At 47.8% G+C, this 19,132-nt stretch overlaps 1 protein-coding gene and 1 long non-coding RNA gene across 6 annotated transcripts in view; one reads left to right on the forward strand and one right to left on the reverse strand.

The window, feature by feature from the left end:
• The window catches only part of LOC135911886 (uncharacterized), a 166,256-nt gene that overhangs the window by 50,549 nt on the left and 96,575 nt on the right, over window positions 1–19,132 (reverse strand). The gene's annotated exons all lie outside the window — the stretch shown is intronic.
• Window positions 8,238–15,198, forward strand: LOC135911884 (uncharacterized). The gene is made up of 2 exons (XR_010567487.1): window positions 8,238–8,728; window positions 11,042–15,198. It is a non-coding gene; the product is annotated as an uncharacterized lncRNA (long non-coding RNA).

Consider the following 19,132-nt stretch of genomic DNA (forward strand, 5'->3'; position numbering starts at 1 on the left):
GTAGTTGTTTCCACGAAACCAATAGGGGTTTCGGTACCCTGGAAGTAGATCAGTCATGACGTCACGACATGACTGATTGGGTGGGTCTGTTCCGTTGAACACACTGCAGTTGTGCACACAGCAAGAATGCCAATGCGTGTTAGAGCAAGCATCTGTCCAGCAAAATCCATGAGGCTGCCCTACTTCCAGCAGATTCCAATGAGTTAAGCGTGATTGCGCTTCCACTTCACTTTGTTACTTTTTCATTCAAACACACTGAGTGTTTATACCTCCCCTTTCCCGCCCTTCTCATGTACTCTCCGAACCATCCTGGATTCGGAAGTTCTTCAGCGCCACGAAGCTGAGTACACTGCCAACCCTCGACTGAAGAAGACGCTACGCTTCTCAAGACATTGTCTCCGAGATTACGCCCGCGCTCGTTAACGCGTGAGGGTGGTCTCGGAGACTATGCTCGTGACTTGGTGCAGAGTGAAGCACACTGGCACTTCTGACGAAGGGCGGCGCTTCCAGCAATTCTCTTGAGTCGAGGCTGAGTGGAGGAATGCTCTAGAGTGTGGATGTACCAAAGCCATTTAACACTCTACTCGAGGGCTTCGAATGCATGCAGCGCTCTTACCAGAACAGCAAGACAAAAGCGGGGAGCGGTGCGCATGCCGATGGCGTGTAAAAGCCTCGAATTCCCCGTAGTTGATGTTGCAGGCAAAACAAGCGCATAATCCACTTTGAAATCTCTGCACCCGTTCGTAAAGTTGGTTTCGCGATGGCTGCTAGGCGCTTGTTAATTGTTTGCCAGTAAGGAAGGAGGGTACCTTATTGCAAGAGAAGAAAAGAGTAGATGAAAATTACTTTGGGTCCTTTGTCCCGCACATACTCAAGTAAACGTATGCGCAAATACATGACGTTAGATTGACTTTAATTGGAGCGCAAATCAACAACGGGATGTCCGGCCTTTATTCTTGTATATTGTATTAAAATCTTACACTTAAGAAGTAAATGAAAGAATTATTTCGAAGGCCCCAATAGGCCAAGGTTATTTAAATTAAGTTTCGGTTTAGCACCTGTATAACGGGGATGTTGGAACGTGCGACCAAGGTTCGTCATTGAATATGTGGTTACTGTATATATGCAGTCATCTGTGCATACTCGACCACGCACAGTAAATAATTGAAACTAGGGTGACAGTGTATTTATGTATATATAACAGCAAGGATCGTAGAACGAATGCACACTAGGTTGCAAAGAGCTTCGGCAGTGATTTTCAAGCAATAACTTTGTCCCAAATTACTCTCGGAAACACGAATGCAGCGGTGTGAATCTGCCTTCGCCCCCCCCCCCAAAAAAAAACTAATAAAAGAACTAGATGCCGTAGAGTCCGCCGAGAAGCGTCATTATGTTCTACAGCGAAGCTGTATAGTACTGCTCGGGGATTCCTCCGTCCATCTGTCGCCTTTCCGACGGCAATTCCTCTGGCGCCACCCCATGCGCATGCGCAAAAAAAGAGAAAAAGGGTTGCTTGATTGACTTTGCAAGTAGCGACGCCGTTGCTCTCCGTCGCAGGCGAGCACGTGGGCAGCAGTTTCTCTCGGGCTCCGAAATGGGTAGGCAACGCGTCATGCGTACTCCTGAGGAGCAGGCAGCTTTCGATCAGCAACGCCGCGAGCAGAACCAGCGACGAGCTCGTCTGTGCCGCGCCGATGCTGCAACCCGGGCGCAAGAACAGGCTTGTGCAGGAGAGCGCAAGCAGCGACTGCGTACTGAGGATCCGGCAGCCTACCAAGCCGTCGTTTAATGAACCATCGGGATTAACCCAGTGAGAAACACCCGGGCCGCACGTTTCAGCTTCGCTGCTTTCAGCTTCGCTGTACAGAGTGCTGGGCGATATTCTTTTTTATTTGTGTGTTTTCTGAGTCTACGTCTATGATGCGCTAGGTCGAGTCGAGGTGCTTCGCGTCAAAGATCGTTTCGTGAATATATGATTGTAAGTCACACAATATTAAAGAAGTCGAGCCATGACACTGTGCCTTTTGGGATTTCATGCTTGATACTCCGGCACAGTATGGACGGCCATATTTATATATCGAAACTTGTCGTGGCTGTTCTTCCAGCACGGATGGAGCCTCTCCATATGACAGCAAGTTTTGTGCCTATATTTCACAGCGAAGGCACATGTAATTCAGCGACAGCCTTGCTGGGCGCTTGAGAACTTACCCTTCTCAGACGTCAGTGAGAGCGGGAGTGTGTTTCTTGGTGTGCGCGGACGCGGTGGCTCAATAACTATGGCGTTCTGCTGCTAAGCGCGAGGCCACCGATTCGACTTTCGCTGTTACGGTTGACGTGTAGCGCGCCCGGCAAATAGGATACTCAAAGACCATGCCTAATCGAAACGGAAGATGGATTCCTCATTTTCTATGGTTGTCTCCAGGGATTGCTGGTCTGGCAGGCGCCCCGCTGTGATGACAGGCCACTTTGTGTGTGAGAGACTCTGGGGGAGAACCCTTTTCAGAAACTTTGCGACCCTCAGGGAGGACCCTTTCCGTAAACTGTGCGACCAAGGGGAGGACTTTCCGCGAACTGTCCGACTCTGGAAAAAGGATCAGCCACCCATCCCCGACCAGACTCCGCGGGTTGTCGCCAGAGGAGGCAAGCACATGCAACATCGCCCAGGAGAGAAGGAGCAGCCGCAAAGCAACGACGGCAACACAGTTCATGTCACGTGACGTTGACGTGAGCAAGATCCCGCCTACGATTTTAGTGGGCCTATTTAAGCGGCCCCGCAATGTACTTTTTCAGTATTCAGTATCTTCTTCTATATCCTCCACCAACCATTCAATAAACAGTGCAAGTTTCGTGCTAGAACTCGTCTCATCCCTGCCTGGTTGCCATGGTCTACCGGAAGCCTGCCGACAACGCCACGCTACCCAATAGTAACGCCGGTCGAGGTTGGAGTAACCGGCGTCGCAACACCAGCCATGGCGGTCGCATTTTGAAAGAGAAGTTATTCTTTGCGAATCTCACCGGGTTTCATGATCGCGGGAGCTGCGGCCTGATTGTTCCCTTTCCGAATAGGCCAACCTATCGCAGTGGAGCACGCGTGACGCTGGGTTCCTTGTAGCACAACGAGATCGGGCTCACCTGCGCGAATCCGCGGTACCGGTGGCTTCGGTCTTGCGGGCGAAAGAAAAAAGCAGAAAAAAAAACTTGCTTTCCCGCATCTGTGGCTGCACGGTAACGAGGAAGTAAGCGCTTCTTGAGGATAGAATAGATTCGGATGGTGCTATACGTACGTATGTCTTTGCTGCCTCTGAGACCATGATGCGTTCAAGGCGTTCGTCGTAACCCCTACAAGTAAGCATGTCCGCTTCAGAGAAGCCTCGGTATAATTTGTGTGCACCCATGCTTATGTGTCTGTTTGCCATGCGTGTGCGTGCGTACGTGCGCGTGCATGCGTGCGCATGCTTGTATACTCGTCTTTCGACCCTTATGCACTCACACAAAGCTTCGCTGTATACGTATTCCAACTCATTAGATCTGCTGCATGTTTTATGAATACCAACTGCTAGAACGCTCATGTATTTACATTTAGGGCGGTGCGTTAAATAACACCAAGTGATCAAAATTAATCGGCGGCTCTCCATTATGCAGGGTGGCCCATCTAATTTTAACCGAACATTAAATACATGCAAATGCGACGTAGCCAGACGGAACCAAGGCAATGTTGTTTGCCATCACTTGGAGTTACTCGGATAACCTTTTTCAATTCTGCCTAAATAAATAATAATACTTAATTGATTAGTCAACTATTTAAATATTATGACTAGATTGCAAGCGTTAATGAAAAATTGCAAAGCAACATGAAAAACTCCCGATACAGCTTCCTGTTGCTCAATACGTGCCACATGAAATAGTTTTTCCGAGCGCGAAAGAAGCCCGCGAAAACACGCGAAATTGCCTCGAGTGACCAGTCACGCAGGAATACTGCGTGCATTCGTGGGCTTCTTTCACGCTCGGAAAAACAGCAATGCGTTCCAAGAACTCAGCGCGAAACCTGCTGTCCAGATAAAGAAAACGCTAACTGCTCTAGCATGTGTTGTGAATTAGCAGATAACCTCTCTAACACAGTAACATAACCTCTCTAAAATTTGTCAGCTTTTCAGTGAAACCATTGCTTCAGCGATGGACTTCTGTCGTGGTAGAAAAGAATGTACGAAGCTTCGTGGCTTCAAAGCAATCTCAGATTTCACGAGATGATCGAATGTTCTTTTCGACTACCTAAATTCAAGAAGGTCACAAGATGTGCAGTATAAAAAACGACAACACATTGCGGTGAGCCCCGAACTTTTAATGCTAGTATCGCCTCCTCTGAAACATCAATTAAACCATTATTCTTTCTTTTAATTCCAGAAACTTAAGCAGAACACTGAATGGTTCATCAGGTGGTACAGTTACATCGAGAATGTGCCAAAGCAAAAAGCAGGTCTTTCTGAGCATGCCTATATTCAATGTAATGTGAATAACACAGCAAAGCACGGTTACGCTTGTTGAAAAGTTACTGAAATCTGGCTTTTCCTACGCTGTAGTTGGATACTTTAGACAAGAACGTCCTGGAGGTTAATTTAAACGCTTTCGCTAGGCGCAGGCTTTTGATTTCAGAAGATTTTTGCCACTGCAAGGCATGTTGCCGGAGCAGGGGGGCAGGCAACTGTTCAGTTGTTCTTTTTTTACATATATCGCTTGCTATCAGTGAACTACTTGATCCGGCCTCCACGGCGAGCCTCGGTTGAAGGAAGTGGGCATACGCCTACTCTTGAAAACGCAAGTTCTCTTTCATCATGCAGAAGCTACTGCTAACCAGGTAAACATTTTGGTAGCACACACACCAAGACAACTTGCATAATAGCTATGCACTATACAGAAATTTGATAAATATTGTCCAGCCATTTTATGCCAACGGCATACACGTCTCATTGTTTGACATACAGTGAACATCTATTTTGCTTTCTGGTTCTTAAGATTTCTCGCTCTTGCTATTCTGTGGTTGAAAGAGAAAAATATATGCGTTTCAGATTTATACCCTGGCAGTTCTTTTTGACGATGTACTACCGGAGCCGACTGAGTGCATGCAAGGCATCAATCGTCCGGAGTCAACGAAGTTCTGCATTTTGGTCTACCTTGGTGGCCATGTTGCAAGGAAGTTTGCTACTAAAATAAGCTGCAAGGACTGCCTCCGGACACGTACGCGCACCTCCCGAGAACCGAGTGCACTGACCGAAATAAAGACTAGAGGATTTTTGCAAGTGCCATGTGACCAGTGGCTGTGCTTTCCGAAATTTGGGGAAGAGCACATAGAAGTGTGCACCGAGGAGAATATAGCCTGTGCCAATGTCTACACGAATATTGTAGAAGACATCCTGCTAGACGACCGTACTTCCTCAGCCAGTGTTGGTGGCACAACACATCTTGATGGCGCTACTGGTGAAGTTGTGCACTTTTTTATGAAGTGCCGTTTGCATTGTTTTTAAGTGTGAAAGGAACAAGATATTTCTTGCTGGGGCTCGTTAATCCGGTTCAGTCACAGGAGGGAGCAAAGCAACGACACCAATTATTAAATGGGACGCACTTCTTGGCGAGCATTTGCCACTTTGACAGTATCTATCTAGCGGCCTATGTCTTGGTGCTCTCAAGGTCATTTCGTTAATTTGGTGGATGCCAATATTGACATAGTATGGCAAGAGTGTATGACGAACATAAATAATAGGTCATGGCATGAATATCATGATATGTGTCATGTAGGTTATGAAACAGCCACCTAGGTCTTGGTGCTCTCATGGTCATTTCGTTGACTTGATATCTGCCGAAATTAGCATAGTATGACAAGAGTGTATGAGGAACATAGATAATAGGTCATGACATGAATATCAGGATATGTGTGTCATTTAGGTCATGAAACAGCTGCCCACGTGTTGCTGCTCTCATGGTCGTTTCGTTACCTCGGCAGGCTCCCCGCACAATGCTTCACATAACACTGATTTCCACAGACAGGGCGCGGGATCTGCTGGCCTTTTTTTCAAGTTATTTGTCTCATTCTCCCCACCGACGAACTGTTCTGCCACAGGCTATCGAACCCTGTCTTAATTGTAACCATATGTGCCAGTAGTGCTTACGACAGTTTCGCATTCTCGACACTTGCTAGTAATTACTGCCTAATAATCGTATACCATGCCATCCATTCCACCCTTTTACTAGGCAAACACTATCCTGCAAAGAATGTCATAGTTAGCACAGTTCGAAATGCCAACCACATTTAGTTGAAGACTTAGGCAAATTTGTTTTCTGTCAGGCAAAATATTTTCCCACAAAAAAGTAGGCGTCTAATTGGATTGAAGAAACTGAGTGTATAAAGAAAAGCAAGAGAAACATGCAAAAGAGAGTAGCCTAGGTTGGAAAATCGGAAATGAGTATGATCGGAAAATGTAGTCGTCAGTAACTTAGTGATGATGGCAGCTCCAAGCAGGTTTCAATCGGCGCTTCTATCTTTGCAAAAAGGGTCGGATGGTGTTTTCGTGTGGCTAAGCAAAACGACAAACTTAAACTGATGGTCCTTGCGACAATACATCTGAATGGATAAGAAACGAGACAGTCCCGCAGGTTTGAACTCACTAGTGTTATGAAATTTGTACGCGTAAATGCAAGAGTTTTCACTTGGAACCGCACATATTGCCTAAAGTCAGCACGCGCAGTTCGCAGCTGGTGCTGCTATTAGTGCCAAGATGGTTTCATATTCAGACTTACTTGCTTGGCGCGCGAAATTCCCTTTGGCAGCTTCGCGATGCCCCAGAATAAACAGGCAACTAGCAGTAGCGTGACGTTGCGGGTAGCCAGTGCGCAGAAGGGCGCACCTCAACTTTTTGCGCAAGCGATATTAATCTGTGGGTGAGACAGACTTAGTCATGGCGTGCTGCATAATTTAAGCATGGTTTTAAGCAACTACACTGAAATCGAGAAATGTAGACTTAGGTGCGAGCACACGCAAACTTACTGCGTTACTATACTTCACGGGCATCCTCTCTCGAACCATTGCTAAGAGTCGATGGCTTGAGCTACTAAACAACTCGCACACTATCGTGTTTGGTCAAGAGTTATCACTTCTACGTCTAGTTAGCGAATACAGCGAAAAATAAATGTGGGCGAGATGTTTTTCATGGCGAACACCCACACGAAAGCGCGAATGTCCATCTCAGCGCTGCAGATTGGTGCCCTTCTTTTCACGGCGACGCCTTTGGTGGCAGCTTTCGTCCTTAAATGAAACTTCGGCGGGAGTTTAATGACCAGAAGAAAAGTATTGAAGGGCCCCGGTAACGCGAAGCTTATTTCAGTTAGCAATGTAGCAGCAGTCGCGGATGGCAATACCATCATCGCGTGTGGCTGTTAACTATCTGCGTCACGATGACGACGTTGTCTGGTGCTCGGCGAGGAAACTATGTTGAGGTTGAGAAGTGGTGCTTGCGCAGAGAAGTAGGACACCCTATGTGCCTACAACTAATGAATCATACTCTTTGTTTCACCGCGGCACACTCATTTCAGGAGATAGGCCGAGGATAGGCACATGCCCAATGTTACATGCCCAGGTGCCTAAGTTATCATCTCGGTGACATACCTAGTGGCACACACAATGTGACCCACGCTATATATATATATACATATATATATATATATATATATATATATATATATATATATATATATATATATATATATATATATATATAGATTGCGTGCGGGACGCTTTATTCCGCTTTGGCCTCTTCGGACCTCGAACTGCCCCGAATTGCTGTCCGTGGGGCATCGAATTGGCTGTCCACTTTCTCGGGTGTGGTGGCGCCATCTTCAAAGAGACTCGAGTGGCTGGTGGTAAAGCGACAGGCTGCCGGAAGTGACGCGCAGGATGCACCATCAATTAACGCTCCTCAGATTACTCGATCCAGCCCCACTGTACTTCACAGTGCATTAGCTAACGAACCGCAGCGAAGCCGAAGCGCTATGAGCACACCGTCTTGCTTGTCGCACATGTGTTGTGGAAACAATGGTCAATATTGCCGAAATGCAGGCCCAAATTTACTGTAGGTGGTAAAGATTTTTTTTTCGTTTTCACAGGAGCAAAATTTTCAATAAATGTTGAAGGCCATTTATATATCTCCCACGATCCTACAGCACGAGGCCGCTTGATACGAGACCCCTTGATCTTGCTGCGAAAGCAAGTTTCCGTAGCGGCAGCGTCACAGACGAAATCCAGATTAGCTCGTGCGAATGACTTCGCAATTCTAGTCAGTTCAGCAATGCACGCTACCGCATGCCTGTTCTGAACCGATCCCATTCGTAGTTGCGTGCTGCCATGTGGTGTACTTGATGGAAGTCGGGCGTTATACTTTATTGACCTATGCGCAGATAAGTTTTACGGAAAACTACAGATTCATCCGGCTGCAAAGATGAGTCAGAATACGATACGACAGAGAACAATTGCGTATTTTATTCGTTTTTTTTTTTCTGTCCAAGAACAATTTTTTTTTTCTTGATCGAAGCAGTGTAGTTACCACTTCTCGTAAGGCCCACTTGTTTGGCACCGGCGGCACAAGATTCTTCGACCACGAGAGGTGTTCTTAAGCGCCGAGCTTTCAGTACCAAATCAACCGTGGCAACTGCTATGCTGTAAGCTGCACCATTTGCCACTGAGGTGAGTGATTTGTTATCCACATTTTGTTGACTCGTATTGCAGTTTGTTAGCAAGACGATCCACGCGATCGATTGTTTACGTTTCACCAATAGCACGGCGTCCAGAACACCGGGCATAAACGCGCTGCACACCCTACGTGGCTCAACCCTAGGCCTAGCCGATGTAGCGATTGTCTACCGAGCACTTGCTCGAGAAATCGCAGAGCAGCCCTGGCGACCTCATTCCTGCTAGTCGGAATGCGAAATCCCTTGCGTCGCTGTATGTCCATATGATTTATGTGGGCCTGGGTGTTCACTAGGCTGCTTTAACTAGCAATACACACTATAGCAAAGCGTCTCATCCTATCCGTGCTTCTTGCCATCGCGGACAGTTGGTTGAGTAGGGGAGCAGCGTTCATATTTCAAACAAAGAAAACAAACCAATAACGCGGGAATAAGCAAACATGAAAGAGCAATGCACAGCCGATGAGAAGTTTATGTGCCAGCACCGTCAAAGCTATGCGCATGCGCGGACCTTCTGCTCTTGTTTCTAGTGTATGCCGACGTTTCGCTAGCGGCTTGTTAGACCAGCCAAACCAGACGCGGGCATCAAAAAGCCAAAACTGAGAACCGCAAGTAACGGGAATTCCTTTTTCTCAGCAGGGTTTCAGTTGTTACGAAATAAATCTTGAACAAATAAATTAACACAACTGGCACGACTTCTTTTATGCTACGTGGCTTGCAGTTACTGACATTCATAGAATTATGCAGAAGCGCAGTAAATGAGAAATTGTGCTTCCACTGCGTGGCTTTCGCTGCACTATCACTTACATTCTCGCCGGGTTTAGTTTAGAATTGCCTTATTCCCTAGTCTGATTCCTGATACGCTAGGCGTAGGGTGCGTGCGCTTCTCATTGCGCTAACTACCACGCCAAATTATGGTGTTATTCTAACACGTCTGCGCCACACCAGTCCACACCTCCCACTTCGAATTAAATTTGCCCTTGGGACTTGCTTCGCAATGACCGGAAGGAATAAACTGTAAACAGTGATAGACTATAATCCCATGCCATGGTGAGGACAATGGACAAGCGATGTTTTGTAGTTATTAGTGAAATAAACTGTCTCTTTTGACGCTGCTAGGACTATAGAAATGACAGAGAAGCGTAAATGTGTTTTGGCTTCCTTTTAACGGATGAATCTAACGGATTCCAAATGGCGGCGCGTCTTCAATGAGGAGCCGTGTAAGAAATTAATTTTTTTACTGCAACACTACTTTCATTCTAAGCCTCGACACGGTACGCAATCACTGTATGCTCAAACTTTCATGATGTCTATTGTAGTGTGTAGAGGCGGCCAAGCTCACAGGGGCTAGCGTATCCCTAGTCTCGCTAGGATCAAGCTATCTTTTTGTATTCGCTGTCCTCTGCAAACGTCTCTAACTGCCAGCACTCTAATGTCCTCAGCGGCCATCCTCTAAGTTATGGACTACCCAACTGTTACAAATTAGATTCTGACGTTTTATGTGCCAAAACCACAAGAAGACTCTGAGGTACGCCGTACTTGAGGACTCCGGGTCAATTTTGACCAGTCGCGATTCATTAAAGGGCATCCAGTGCACGATACACGGGTGTTCTTGCATTTCGCCCTCACCGAAATGTGGTCGCCGCGACCAAGATTTGAACCCGCGACCTCGGGTTTAGCAGCGCAACACTGAAGTCACTATGTAGCCATGGCGGGTCTACACAATGGCGAGCTTCGGCGGCCGATACGAGAGTTCAAAAAGACGTGAAAAAACTGTTGTCCGCTGCAACCGTGATCACAGCTGTGGCACATATCTGATGTGCGCGTTGACCTAAATGTGTAATATGTTTGCGCCCCTGACAATTTCGTTGCCTGTAGAAGCCCAAATTACAGCAGACTCGCGGAATAATTAGAATTTTGTTAACATGTTCCCGATTCTTGCTGTCTGCGGGTTAAGCAGGAAGCGCTCATGTCGCTGCTTTTGGGACTAGAGTGCGAAGGTCATAATAGCAGCGTTGGAAAACGCTGTATTCAGCGCTGCTGGCAAGAAGGTGTGCATTAGAAACGCTCTTGTCATCCCTAGCTACGACAAGCTTCAATTTTTCTTTTCATTTTTTTTGTTGTTGCGTAAAATTTTGTTCTTCGAGATGTGGAAGAACAGCGCAAGGTTAACGAACTCTTGAAGACGTTGGTTTTGTTAAGCCTTCCTGTTATTGCGAGTGCCAATCTGCGCAAATATTTGGCGCAGCACGTTGTATAAAGCTACCGCGGTGATCAAATATTGTTTGTTTGCTCCATCTCCGTTTTTCAGTCGCTGGCCGGACACCAGTGGGCTACGACTGGACAGAAAAGAAAAAGTTCTTCGTCTTCCTGAAATGGCAGGCAGGGGTAAAGAAATGAACCGCTGCGGCGAGCGTGACAAGGACGAGGAAAGCCAGTCTGGTAGCCGGGAATCGAACGCCGAAGCTAAACTTTGTAGTCCTGACGCCGTAGTAACTTCTGGCTCAACCGAGTTGTACTATGAGCCTGCGCAAAGTTTATCCGGGGGCAACGTACAAGAACAATCGATGAGTGAAGCGTGTGGCAAGGACGACCGACATCCTCCGACAGCCCAAACGCCTTCGACCGCTAAGGCCAATCTCGGTAACGCTAGTTGCAGTTCAGGGCTGGCGAGCCCTTTTGCTGCAGAAGACCAAACAAGAACGGTCTCAGCGGAGAAGTATCAGGGCACGCGTCCGGCACTACAACACAAGAAACACACTACAGCAGACGCGTGCACAGTGTTTATCGGTGGTTACGATGCCACACAGCAGGCAACTGCTTCTACGACGGCGGCTGCGGGAGTGAGAATGCCGACGGCTGCAAGTCGACACCACACAACCTTTGATCAGAGCACAACCCTGAGCGGCACCCCTCCGAGTGACCGAATTGATTGCAGCGGGAAAACTAGTCCGTTTTTCTCTCAAATGCCTCAACTGCCATTTAGAAATCCTGAAAGCCCGACTGCCTCAACCTTGTCCAAGAGTTCGGGTCATGGTAAAGGACGGGCCGAGCAACAAGGAAAAACATCGTGCTCAGGTGCTGCTTCTGCTGCTGCAAGTAAACACGGAATCTGCAAGGACATTAACCCCGGCGATGCTCTTGTCAGCACGGATTTTTCCACTGCTGGTGCGGCTGGTATGCAGTCGGGCCAATTTACCCCGCAGTTCCCGCAGGCGTCTTCTCAGTCGCCTGGAGTTGCTCTTGGGCGTGCTCTCCTTAAACCATCTTTGGCAAAACCTTCTTCTCCGCCACCAGCGCACCAATCACATTTACAAAGCTCTAGGCCACTTTTGCCTACTGCGAGAAATCGGCACCAGTTTATCCTGCCACATGTAATTACACAGGTTACGCAAGAAGGGCTTGCCCGACGAAACCCCAATTTACCTACGTCATCTTCGAATGTAGCCCAGAACAACCCCCCCGGCATGGCGAGTTCCGGCCTGTACGCGACGCTGCCTTGTCACACTGATACTGCTAGACTTTTGCTCGCAATACAAGGCCACCAACCTATGCAGCCGCCTTTGCCAGCTTTCAATACGGCGCCTACGTGGAACCCGATGGAACAAGCGGTGAGTCGTACAAGTGTTCCATATACACCACTCCTTATGGTGTCGCCACAACAGCCCCAGCAGTGGCAGATGGGCCTTCCGATGCCACTTACGCAGAGGGCGACAGCGGTCACGGGAACACATCCGCGAACCACGCAGTCAGTTATGCAAGCTCAGGTAGCGCCACCTGCTGCGCAGTCGATGACAGAAAGGGAAGCTTTTGAGATAATATCCGCCATACAATTAGAAGCCTACAGGTGTGCACAACAAGCAATGCTTCGTCGCAAGGTACGTGAAGACAGGCCGGTATCGGAGCATGCAAGGATGCAGGCTGTTTTAAGGTGGCTATACGACTGCGAGCGATCGTGCCCTCTAGAGACGCCAGAGTACCTGCCAAACGAAATACCACAACAGCAACCAGCAGAAAGTGGGACAGAGCCACCACATAGCCAACCAACGCTTGCGCATAACGAGCAACCGCATGAAACAGCACCAGCCGCCACGAGTCCCACCGTAACAACCGGCAACGTTCAGACAAGTGAAACGACCACTTTGATGCATCGACGCCATTCACTTCAAGCGGCGATGACACAACGGCAGCTACAGGCACCAGTGCGTCGTCGCAGTAATCCGGAAGAGTGGACTTCAGGGCCGCAATCACAGTTGCACCAAGGATCATTGCGCGGTACACTGTCTCGGCCTGGCAGAGCCCCAAAAGGTCAAGGGGTGCGGCGAGGAGTGCCGCGGAGGGCAAAACTTGCTAGTAAAGAAGATGCCTCTGACGTCTACCTTCCACCTTCTTCGACGGAACGTTCTCATACTCAAAGCGGAAGTGAAGCCTTGCGCTCTTTACGCGTCCGAGATGGTGCATCCACCAAGCGCGGCCGCTCATCCAGGAGAGGCCGGCCCCCTAAAACACGCGCTGCGTTTCAGACATCGTGTGCAAGAGCGCAAGGATCTAAGTATAATCGGCTTGAAAGTAGTGAAGCTGCATCGAGCGGGCGACGCCCTCAATCTCAAGCACTTAGTCGGCCAAGGCTTGCGCATAAGAAGCGACCGCATGAAACAATACCAGCCGCCACGGGTTCCGCCGCAACAACCGGCAACGTTCAGACAAGTGAGAACCCCACTTTGACGCATCGACGCCATTCACTTCAATCGACCATGACACAACGGCAGCTACAGGCACCGTTGGATCGTCACAGTTATCCGGAAGAGGGGACTTTCGGGCCGCAGTCACAGTTGCACCAAGGATCATTGCGTGGTACACTGTCTCGGCCTGGCAGAGCCACAAAAGGTCAAGGGGCGCGGCGAGGAGCACCGCGGAGGGCAAAACTTGCCAGTAAAGAAGATGCCTCTGATGTCTACCTTCCACCTACTTCGACGGAAGGTTCTCACACTCAAAGCGGAAGTGAAGCCCTGCGCTCTTTACGCGTCCGAGATGGCGCCTCCACCAATCGCGGCCGCTCATCCAGGAGAGGCCGGCCCCCTAAAACACGCACTGCGGCTCAGACGTCGAGTGCAAGAGCGCAAGGACTTCAGAATGATCTGCTTCAAAGTAGCGAAGCTGCATCGAGCGAGCGACACCCTCTATCTCAAGTGTCTGCGGCATCAATGCCAGCTAAAGCTACCGAATGCCCACGCCGGGTGCAAGAAGCACCAGATTATCAGGTAGGGCAAGATAACACGTTGCACCAGATGAGTTTAGAACGAGACGCAACATCGAGAGTTTCACTGGGTCAGGACATTAGGTTCGAGGATCTTTCGAACGAAACACGGAGATCAAGTGAGGGCGCAGAGCGTACGAAAAATGAAACTTCTTCCGAGCCGACGAGCTCCAGAGAAGCACGGCATAACAATGGAAGTATAGGTCGCACGGCAACACTAAAGGAAAAGCGGCCACCACCAAGAAAACGGAAAAACGCGGTCGAGGATGGTAACTCCACACCTTCCAAACGGGGTTCGTCATCCCAGGGTCACAATTCCAGCCTTCCCGAAATTGAGACTTCCTCCGTCGAACAGCAAGAAGCAAAGGATGAGTCTTCTCCGGAGCAGGCTCGATGTGCAATGTTTCAAAGGCTACAGTCTTCGTTTTTCGAAAGTTATACGTACGTGGAATCTGAAGAAGATAGTCAATTAGGCTTATCTCCATGTCCGCCACTGTGGACTACTTCGGGGCAACCTCGGTCACTCCAAGAGTTGCTCACTCCACCAAGCGATATGTCCCCTTCTGCGTTGCCCCAATGCGGATTCGGTGACTCGAAGGATTGCGCTATAATCACGCCGTCGCCTCTGCAGCCGGAAGTTATGCAGCACGCGAAGCGGTCCGTAGGAAAGCTTTTCACAAGCGTCTCCAAAAGACCTCACTTGTGGCTCGACAGTCCAAGTATTCTTCCACCAATTCACCGAACTGGAGAACGTGACTACAGTTGTACAAGTGTGCTGACCATGGACAGAGATAGCGATCACAGCAAAGCCGTGGTTCCTTCCCCAAACTGTTAACACTGTACTCAGTTATTGCAAAAATGTGTGCACGTGGTTGAAATGCCCGCAGTGGCAGGTATACTACGTGATCTGGAGTGTCAAGGGCGAGCTTTTATCTCATCTCACAGTCACGACGTCTAGACAAATCACCAATACCTCGCTGGCGAAGAGAATTGTGTGCTTGCCCGGTTTCACAAACGGGTGTCATCATGACAGGTGCATTTGCATGTCAAGAATAACAAGGCATTTGCCAGCTCAAGTGGAGTTAGGTATCCTCTCAATGACCATGAGTTCTTTGCCGCACAGGCTTCATAAGAAAGCTGCCGTTATCTCTTACTGAAGGACGTTGGGATCGATGTTGAAGTGTTGATCTTAATAAAAAGCGAAAATTGCACATTGTCTTTTACGCGCCCCATTTATTTTTATCGTGACGTCGGAAATCCTCGAAGCAGAGTTGTCCAATGGCTACCCACAACGGTAAACTGTTTTATAAATATAAGTATCATGAGTATAAATACCAACCCTTCCAGCAATAAATTTGTTCGTTACTGCTCACGGAGAAGCCTTGTATATATGGAACCGGAACAAATGGAGACACGAGACTTTATTCAAGTCTGCAAGAAATGTACCTATTTAAAACGTATTCTCAAAATGTAAGACGGTTTTCTAAGAAAATGACCAAAGCCATAATAAATGCCGATGCTTCTCGCGATACGACCAGCCACATGGAAGAAATAATGATAGCAAATATTAAGAATGTGAGGCACCGCGCCTGCTCGTCATGGTTACTACATAGCTATATCTGCTATAGCTACCAAGAGCAACATTGGTGGCGACTGCTAGAAGGATTAGGTAAAGTCAAAGTGCCAGTTACTGTGGCTGCAGTATGCGTAAGCGTGGTGCATATTAGAGAAAGGTTTCGTGAAAGTTAATTGCTTTTCTGTTAGTGTGAAACGCCACACGAACGCTGTATCACACGCAGCAGAGTGCACCGCAAGTTCTCCTAAAGTAACGGAACCAGCGCAACGCTAACGCATCCGTCTGTCCATAGCCTAGACACAAAATTTGCCTAGTCACATAGCCTAGGCAAAGGCGCACAAATTGTCGAGCTCTACATTGTTGTATCCGTATAACCGCAGGCCACCACACTTTTCTTTTCCGTGGATGATAACTTAGGTGTTGCGACAATTACACAGCTGACACAGTACAATGAAATATTTGTAATCTGGCAAATCAGTCCTGCGGATCGCCGCAAGGTAGGTAAAGGCTCACGAAAGAGAAAATTGTTATCCAATCCACTGCAGCTTGTAGACTCAAAGGAAACCCCAAAGCAGGTTACTCAAAAAGAAATCTTCGCATTATAAGAAAAGAAATTTGACTGCGTTCGGGGATTCAACCTCGGACCAACAACACTTTTCCGCGGGGGTCCCTCTTCCATATGAGCGAATCGGAAGGCTCTCCAATCGCAGAGACCGATGGAATTATTGGACCACTCGAACCACAGGTGCACTGAATATGGTAAATCACTTTCGCAGAAGCCCGTAGTCTTCGACCCCACAGACTGAGCAGCCTGTTTGGTTTCCAAGCAAGCGCTGCCAACTGCTGTGAGTGAGCGCACTTCGCCGCAGTGAGTTTTCCTTTTCAACAAGCTGCTAAAAGTGAAAGTGTCATTTGAAACTTATTATTATTACTGTTATTATTATTATTATCTCGATGGAATGAAGAGCTTTATACCACCGAAAGGTGCAAAGCGCTTATTTCCCCACTGGTTTTCCACTGAACTGAAAACAACTTTGAAGCTAAAATACTGTCCCCACAGGAAGGCGCAGCGTACAAATCAGGAACACTGGCATATAGATTTTAATGTATACGGGGCACTCTCAAAACGTCTTTACAAGCGTGATCACCCCGCCGTGGTTGCTTAGTGCATGGTTATGGTGTTGGGCTGCTAAGCACGAGGTCGCGGGATTGAATCCCGGCCGTGGCGGTTGCATTTCGATGGGGGCAAAAAACACCCGTGCACTTAGATTTAGGTGCATGTTGAAGAAACCCAGGTGGTCGAAATTTCCGGAGTCCCCCACTGCGGCGTGCCTCATAATCAGATCGTGGTTTTGGCACGTAAAACCCCACAATTTAACAAGCGTGATCATTCCATCTACAGGGTGTCCCACATAACATGAGCCAAGAATTTAAAAATGATAGGCGCGCCGGAAACGAATGGAACTGAACGCATACTATTCGCAATAGCGTATAGTAACTCAGACAATTTTTTTGTTTTCCCCCTAACTCACAAATTCCGTTTAATTACCCAGCTTCTTAATTATTGGATGAGGACCGCCAAGTAAGATACGCAGATTTGTAGAGCACCTTCAGAAACCACCGATGGAGTGGTTTCCTTTACGATACGACTCTCGTATTCTTTTCTTCCGGCTTACAAAAAAGCCCGCGAAATATAACAGCCATGCGGCGGAGCGCTTGCGCAGTGGTATTGGGCTGCTCTCAAGTGTGCGTTCGGGGAACAAGGTCGGCACTCATCGGATTATGGCAAAAATGCAAGCTGCGGACCGAGCGCGGCCGATAAGACAAAGAATGCACGGCGGCTTCCTCGTCGCCAGCCACGATGCAACACGATAGAAGTGCGCAAAAGCTGAATCACGTACGTGGTTTTTTTTTAATATTTCGCGGGCTTTCTTTTCAACACAGAAAAAAGGACTACGTGAGACGTACCGTAAACAATTCGATCGGTAGTTTCTGAAGGTGCTCTACAAATCTGAATATCATACTTGGGGTCCTCCGCTGATCATTAAAAGGTTTGTTAGTTAAACCTATTTAGGGAGTTATGGGCAAAACAAAGAATTGTCTAAGTTACTACTTACGCGTGCGATCTTCGCACGCGTAATACGAAGACTTGGGATCGTTCCCCACCTGCGACAAGTTGTTTTTTCATCCAGTTTCATTGCCATATTTATCATTTCTTTAATTCAATTAGTGAATACAAGTAATTTCCCCTATGTTTTATTTGGTGTCTTTGTTTCGTGACTTCTCATGATATGCAAAGGCAGGCAAGAAGTAGACCAGAGATCGTTAGTTGCTCTTCGTGCAAAGACCACTATACTATATTGATGTAGACGTTTTCGGGAAATAATGTAAAGCAAACAGAGGCAATAAAGCGTTGCTAAGTGGCTATGGTGTTGCGCTGCTAAGTGCTAGGTCGCGGGATCGAGTACCGGCGACCTCTATCCACGGCGGTCGCATTTCGATGGTGGCGAAAACACCCGTGCACTTCGATTTATGCGCCCGTTGAAACACCCCAGTTCGTCTGAATTTCCGGAGTCCCCCACTATGGTTTGCCTCATAATCTGGTCGTGGTTTCGGCAGGTTAAACCCCATAATTCGATTTTTTGAGAGGCAGGAGCCTACGCTACAACACATACAGCAAAGCCGCATTCGCTGATGCTTCGAATAGTTGACTGTTTTTCGCCTCCCCTTTTCAAAGAAAATGGCATCACAAATAATCGACAATCATCATCGCTAATCCCTAGGCTTGAACTAATGATTATGGGTGAAACCCAGTCACGATGCACGAAACAGTACGAGGATCAGCGAAAACAGATGCACTTCTAAAGTTGTCGTATTATCTCTCAAAATATGCCAGCATGACACATAAATGTGCAACAGAGAGCCTGTGGGCCACCGCTTCTGACCGCCCGTGGAGGTGACTGACACGCTACATGGCATTATCTTACCAATGAGACCGCCATACGTTCAGCTTGAAGTATGATCTAAGTCGTAATGATTCCCTGGACATTCTCACAACAAGAAGGCGACCAATGCAGCGAAGTGCAATTTTGGTACGCCAATAATGACACACTTTTCCAACTACTGAAATTTCCCATGTACGCCAAGTATAGCTGAAGGCTATACTTGCCGTACAAGTTAGCGCTCGTCTGTGTCACAAGGCAGCGCTCGTTCATGTCGTTTCTTCCCGCTTGTCCCCGTGAAAACCGCGCTGTTTTGTTTCAATGAAGGCTATACTTGCCGCTCTATTTATTTTGATGAAACTATAATCTCCTAAGTACCACACATGCTTCCAGAGCTAACGGCTGAGGTAACATTCGAAGGCATCACGAGTATTACATTACAGAAACGACAAAAACATCAAAACTGGTTGAACGCATGCTAGAGCACATAGCATAATCTGCTTTTCTACTCAATCTCTTGTGCATTGTTCCTTCAGAAAGTTGTAGCCGAAGGCTTTTGCGCACTTTTATGGATACTACGCCGGCATCCTAAACTTCCAGCGGTTATCTCTATCGTGTAAGCTGCTG

The sequence above is a fragment of the Dermacentor albipictus genome, chromosome 10 (assembly GCF_038994185.2).
Source record: "Dermacentor albipictus isolate Rhodes 1998 colony chromosome 10, USDA_Dalb.pri_finalv2, whole genome shotgun sequence".
Classification (NCBI taxonomy): Eukaryota; Metazoa; Arthropoda; class Arachnida; order Ixodida; family Ixodidae; genus Dermacentor; species Dermacentor albipictus.